The sequence below is a fragment of the Myotis davidii genome, unplaced genomic scaffold (genome assembly GCF_000327345.1).
Source record: "Myotis davidii unplaced genomic scaffold, ASM32734v1 scaffold1073, whole genome shotgun sequence".
Classification (NCBI taxonomy): domain Eukaryota; kingdom Metazoa; phylum Chordata; class Mammalia; order Chiroptera; family Vespertilionidae; genus Myotis; species Myotis davidii.
In genome coordinates this window covers 77413-83532 of record NW_006285113.1, presented here as the reverse complement: position 1 = coordinate 83532, position 6120 = coordinate 77413, and the positions used below count along the sequence as shown (strand labels likewise).

Sequence of the window (6120 nt, the reverse complement as noted above, 5' to 3'; positions counted from 1 at the left end):
TTTATAGATGACTCCAACACAAAGTGACTACTAATTACTGCAATTAATATCACGTTAAGGCCTTGCCAGCCAACTTCACAGCAACTTATATCGCCTACTCATTTTCAATTAAGGCACATTGACAGGGAGAATACGTGGTTATTAAGAGCGGGCCCTGGGGTGTAATTACTGCTCACAAGGTCATTAAGCAACTCCCTTGCAGGGTTGGCACCTCGGAGCCTGGGGGCGTGGGCCCAGATCCAGAGTCCTACCCGCCAGCCACAAAGGCCAGTGCACCGGGCAGATGGGGCTGGGCTCTGAGCTGCCTGGGGGTGGAACAGATGATGCCAGGACGGCTTGGGGCAGGGCCGGGAGAGCCAGGCAGGATGGTTGGAGGGGCCGTTCCACCCTTTCCTGAGACCGCAGGCCCTGGCAGCCAGGAGAGCTGGCAGAGCTCCCGCCTGCTCAGGCAGCTGGGCAATGTCTATGGAGGCTGCCTTTGGAACAAGTGGGGGGCTGGGGGTTGAGGGAGGGTGATTGGCAGCAGGGCTGAAGGATTGAGGGGATGAGAGCCCAGGAAGGAGTCAGCTGTGGAAGCACCGTGTGTGTGTGTGTGTGTGTGTGTGTGTGTGTGTGTGTGTGTGGTGTTCGGGGGAGGTTGGAGGGGGGTCAGGCCACAGAATCCTGCTCCAAGGTAGAGAGAATGGGCTTTGGGGCGGGAAGAGGCTTGGGCTCCAGATGCCGGGCACTGGTCCCTTCTGACCAGGAGCAAGAGAACTTGAAGGTGAGGAGAGGCACGCAGGGGAAGTAGGGAGAGCAGGATAGACCTGGGAGTGGGGTGGGGGTGGCAGGAGTTAGGGAACTGGGGGAGGGGAAGCGAGCGCCCCCAGAAGGTACTCTTCTCTATCGGTGCCGGTGGCTGATCTGCTGGACAAGGTGCGGCTGGCAGGAGGCTCCAGGGCCCCGTCCCCACCTTCTAGGGGCCAAACCCAGGCCAGAAAGCTGTTGGCTCAGGGCCAACACATGTGGTGAGTGTGGTTAGAGACCCATGGCCGGTGCTGAGCCGGGTGTGCTGATCAGAGCCAAGCTCCCTTCCCAGTTCCACCCCCAGGCCCTCAGGGGTGTGGGGCGGGGACTGGCCACGGTGGAGGTAGAGCGTTTAGACCACCGGAGACTGCAAGCCCATAAACCAGAGAGCTGGCTGTTAGAGGGGGCCAGCCGGTGAGGGCTCTGGCCAGGACGGGCAGTGTGGGGCCTTCCTGGAGTGTTTGCACATGTGCACATGTCGTATGCACAGTAGGACTCTGTTCGCTGAATTCAGTTCAAAGAGGACCCAGTTGGAAGCCTAATTCTAAGAAGTGAGCCACGTGGACGGCAGGGGCTCCCGAATGAGGGGGGAGCCCCATGGTCACCTCTAGACCTGATGTCTTATTTGGGAAAATCTTCAGGTCTGAAGATTCACTCCCTCCCGCCCCGCTAGCCTCAGGCTCTCGTCATAACCGCCCCGCCCCCCACCTCTTACGAGGCCAGCACCCCACCCCCACCAGCTGCCTCATCAAGAGGGGAATTGAGCCTTGAGGAGCCAGTGGGGTGGTTGGATGGGAGGGGGGCGGGTACTGGCCCTCCAGGGGAGAACTGGGGCAGTCGTGGGATGGATGTGGAATTCCTTCTGCCCTTGCTCTTCTGGAAGGTTCTGTCCACCACCCTGCTCTGACAATCCTTTGCCTGCACCACCTGTTACCTAGGCGTCCGCTCCCTTCCTAAATAGTCTCCAGCGCCTCGGTCCCCTCCCCTGCTCTTCCCGAGGTAGGCACCTCATCAGTGTAGGTGGGGGACGGGGGAGGAGAGGCAGGGAGGCTCCTGGTCAGGTTGGCCTGCACAGAACGATGCCCTAGCTGAGACAGGCACTGCTCTATCACCTGAGGTAGGCAGCCCAGGGCTGGTTCCTGGTGGTGCCGGGGCCAGAGGTGGCAGCCACCAGGTGTCCACCTTCCAGCAGGGAGAGGAGCAGCGTGCCCTGGTGGGTGCTTCCTGAAGTCCACGCGTGGCGATTGTGCCTGACCCGTCACATGGCCACATGGCTGCCAGGCACGACTGTGACATTATTCAACTGCTTGTTTTCCACCTAAAAAGCAGGTTCTATTACCAATAAGGCAGGGGCTGCAGGCTGCATGCCACAGTGGCTGTGGTGCCCAGACAGTCTGGTGATCAGTGCTGGTGAGGGTGGGAGGACTGACCTGGGGCAGCTGCTGCCTCCGCCCTCAGCTCTGCTGCTGTCCGAGGGACTGGGGGTGGTGGTGACAGTGGTCAGGAGGCTCTCAGGACCCGGGAACCTGGGAGCGAGGGTGTGAGGTGGCCCAGAAAAGTGGCGTAAAGAACAAAGAGAACCAAACGATCAAAGAGGAGAGAAGGAGGGGAGCTTAATGCTGCGTTCTCAGGGGAGACCCACCAGCCCAAAGGTGGGGCCAGTGAATTCGTGCCCTCAGGGAGGGAGGGGCTTCTTTTTTATGCAGGTGTTTGGTGAGGGGCTGCGGGCCTGAGCTGAGGAAGTCTCTGCCGCAGCGGGTGGGCAGGGTATTCAGGAAGGAGTCAGTATCTGTGTGGGGGTCGTTGTGGATTCAGGGAGCAGCCAGTATCTGTGTCTGGCATGGCTAAGGGCGACGAAGGGGGTATTTAAAGGCCAGGGTTAGGCAGAGGCAGATAGGAGGGCAGCCGAGTGTAGGGATGGAGCAGGAGCTGATTCACAGTCACCGGTGACATCTCTGTGATCCGGGAGTGGATGAACTTGAGAAGGCAGGGGGCTAGGAGAAAAAAGACACAGATGAGAATCAGGGGCCCTATCATGGGTAGGACCCAGGTAGCTAAGGGGCTTTGGAACCAGCTGGAAGGAGAGTTGTCCTGGAAGTGTCCTGCATGTAGTTCTTCACTCAGCTTAGTCAGGGTCTGTACATTTTGCTCCACTACTCCGGACTCGTTGATGTAGTAGCAGCGTTGTTCCTGAAGGAATACGCAGGTTCCTCCTCTTTCTGCAGTCAGAAGGTCTAAGGCGCACTGGTTCTGTAGGGCTACTTGGGCTATTGATGTTATCTGTCGCTGTAGGGATGCTAAAGAAGCAGTAATAGACTCCAGGGCTAACTGGAGCTTGTCATTAAAGTCCTGAGCCGTGACCAGACTGTTCCCGAGGGCATCCCCGCCCTCCGCCCCCCACGAGGCCTATTGAGGTAGCAGTACTCACCCCTAACATGACAGGGAGGAATGCGGCCAGCGGATCCGGGAGCGGGATGGAGGGAGCAGCCAGGGGAGCTCTGACTCTCCATATAAGGTTAGTTGGGGAACTACCGTGACCACGAAGCAAGGCCCGGGGTCAGAGAGTTCATGCAGTTGCTTAAGGTGCTGTTGCACCAAAAGAAGGTACCCGGGCTGGCCTTGGTGAGACTGGCTGCGGTGTGGTTTTGGGTGCAGTTCCAAGTGACTCGTCCTCCAGTTACCGGATTACTGGTCTGGTAGCATATCCGTGGGGGCAGGGCGGGCTCTGGAGTTTCAGGTTCCCAAAGGGGAATGCCAGCCACGGGAGGCTGACAATCACCTTTCCCTTGGGTTCTTGAAGAAGTCATGAGTGGGACGGCAGCCACCAAAGACCTTCGGAGAGAGGCACATAGAAAGCAGTGGGAGACATTGGGCAGGGTGTGGGTCTCATTGAGGAATTGTAGGGTGTGTTGAATAAGTTGGAGCCAAGAAGATAGGTCTTCTACCTGGGGGGAGTCAGGCAGCTTCCCTTTAAGGGACTGTTCGGCCTGTAGGATGCTGTTGGATACCTGGACTTGGGCCTCTTGGGCCATGACATATTCCCGGGAGATGTGAATGGTCCCTGAAGGGGTTGAGCTCCAACTATTCCAGTATAGCTTTTTCACAACACCCTTAACCCGTCGCTGGTCCCAGGGATCCCGGACTATGATGTGGAAGGCCCCATTTTCCCAGATAAAGGAGCCACCCCTGAAGGCATCATTGACAACATAGTCTATCCAGCGGCAAACCCCATAGGCGTTGACATCTTGATTACACCTGTCTGGGTCCTCTTGGTCTTAAGCAAAACAGGCATAGGGTCGGCCACCATTGTACACTGACCGGATGTTGACAGTCATCCGGATCTTTGTCTGGCATCCGGCCAGAGGGCAGTTCTGAGATCCTACCTGCCGGGTGACTTGTTTGCCGTTCTGGTAGTAGGTTTCACCAGCGTGTTCTCGGAGCAGCTGCCTGATTAAGGATGATATGGAAGAAAAGTACCCAGGGGAGGAGGCTCAGTAGGGAGACAATGGTTGAGCAAGAAAGGTCTCCCATATAGAAGTTCAAAAGGACTTAAGAAGGTGGGGCTTCTTGGTGTAGCCCGGATTCTGGTCAGGGCCATGGGCAGGAGGTCTGGGCAGGAGCTGTGAATTTCTAGAGAGAGTTTAGTTAGATGGTCTTTAAGGAGGCCATTAATCCTCTCGATCTTACCCGATGACTGTGGTCGGTGCAGAAACCTGTCTGTGTGTTCTTGGAGCAGCTGCCTGAGTAGGGACAAATATGGAAGATAAGTACCCAAGGGAGGAGGATCAGTAGGGAGACAGTGGTTGAGCAAGAAGGATCTCCCATTTAGAAGCTCAAAAGGACTCAATAAGGTGTGGCTCCTTGGTGTATCCTGGATTCTGGTCAGGGCCATGGGCAGGAGGTCCGGCCAGGAACTGCAAATTTCTAGAGAGAGTTTAGTTAGATGGTCTTTACGGAGGCCATTAATTCTCTTAATCTTACCTGATGATTGTGGTCAGTAGGGTATGTGTAGTTTCCAGGAGATGCCAAGAGAGGTGCTAACCTGCTGGACGACCCTTGATATCAAAGCTGGGCCATTGTCTGATTGGATGGAGGTGGGGAGGCCGAACCTTGCGATTATGTGTGCTATTAGGGTCTCAGCCACCACTTCAGCAGTTTCCTTGCCGGTGGGAAAGGCCTCTACCCACCCGGTCAGGGTGTCTACCATGGTAAGCAGGTACCTGGTCTTTTTGTGGGGAGGCATGTGGGCGAAGTGTACCTGCCAGTCCTGCCCTGGGAGATGTCCCCTCATTTGATGGGCGGGAATGTTGGGGCACATCCCTCCCTGGGGTGAGACAGCCGCAAACTTGGGGCAGGAGGAGCAGGCACTTCTGATTGGCTCTCGTAGTGTGGGCGAGGTGAAGAGGGGTTCGAGGAACCTCCAAAGTGCCAGTGGCCCAATGTGCAATGACCAGTGGATCTGTGGGGCAATGGCACCTGTCTGGGCTCGAGGGAGGGCGATTTTGTTATTTAAAAAGATCCATTCCTCAGGACCCGGTGAGCCTCCCCGCTGCAGGAATTTGTTTCTCTCTTCTTCTGTATATTGAGGGGAAATGGAGGGAAGAGAAAGGAACAGGACCGGGGCTGGGGACCCTTCACCCTGAGTTAAGCCTCTGGCTACCGCGTCTGCTCGGGCGTTTCCCCGCGTGACCAGCGAGGAGTCTGTCTGATGGCCTCAGCAGTGCGTTATGGCCACCTGGGAGGGAAGCTGTGAGGCATCAAGTAAGCCGGTTATGAGTCTAGTGTTGATAATAGGTGAGCCTTAGTAGAGAGAAAGCCCCTCTCCCACCAGATAACCGAGTGGCAATGCGCTATCAGAAAGGAATATTTGGAGTCTGTATATATGTTTACCCTCTTCCCTTTGGCCAGGTGTGGGCGGGGGTCAGTGTGATGAGCTCGGCCTTTTGAGAGGTGGTGCCCTCTGGGAGCCGGGCTGCCTTCAGGGTTCGCTCGGGTGTTACTACCCCGTAGGAGGCTTTCTGACGTCCCTGGGGGTCCAGGCAGGAGCTTCCATCCACAGTTAAGTCAGGATTAGAGAGAGGAGAATCTGAGAGTCCTGCCCGAGGCTGAGTGAGGTAGGGTAGGTGGTTGCAGCTGTGAAGGAAAGAGGGCGCTGTATGGAGACCCTGAGGCCCAAGCACGGAAGAGACCCACAGGGGATGGACCCAAGGCCAGAAAGCAGGAGAGGGCTTAATTGGCAAGAGCCCAGTTGCAATGAGGACAAGGAGTGGGAGTGAGTGGGGTGGGAGCCGGGGGCAGGTTCAGAGGATGGCTGGCCCATGCAGAGGAAATGCC

The 6120-nt window shown here is 56.8% G+C and overlaps 1 long non-coding RNA gene across 1 annotated transcript; it reads right to left on the bottom strand.

The window, feature by feature from the left end:
* Positions 1-3354: 3354 nt before the first annotated feature.
* Positions 3355-4210, bottom strand: LOC107181810. The gene is made up of 3 exons (XR_001512516.1): positions 4170-4210; positions 4042-4054; positions 3355-3618 (listed from the first exon to the last, which is right to left on the bottom strand). It is a non-coding gene; the product is annotated as an uncharacterized LOC107181810 (long non-coding RNA).
* Positions 4211-6120: the final 1910 nt, after the last annotated feature.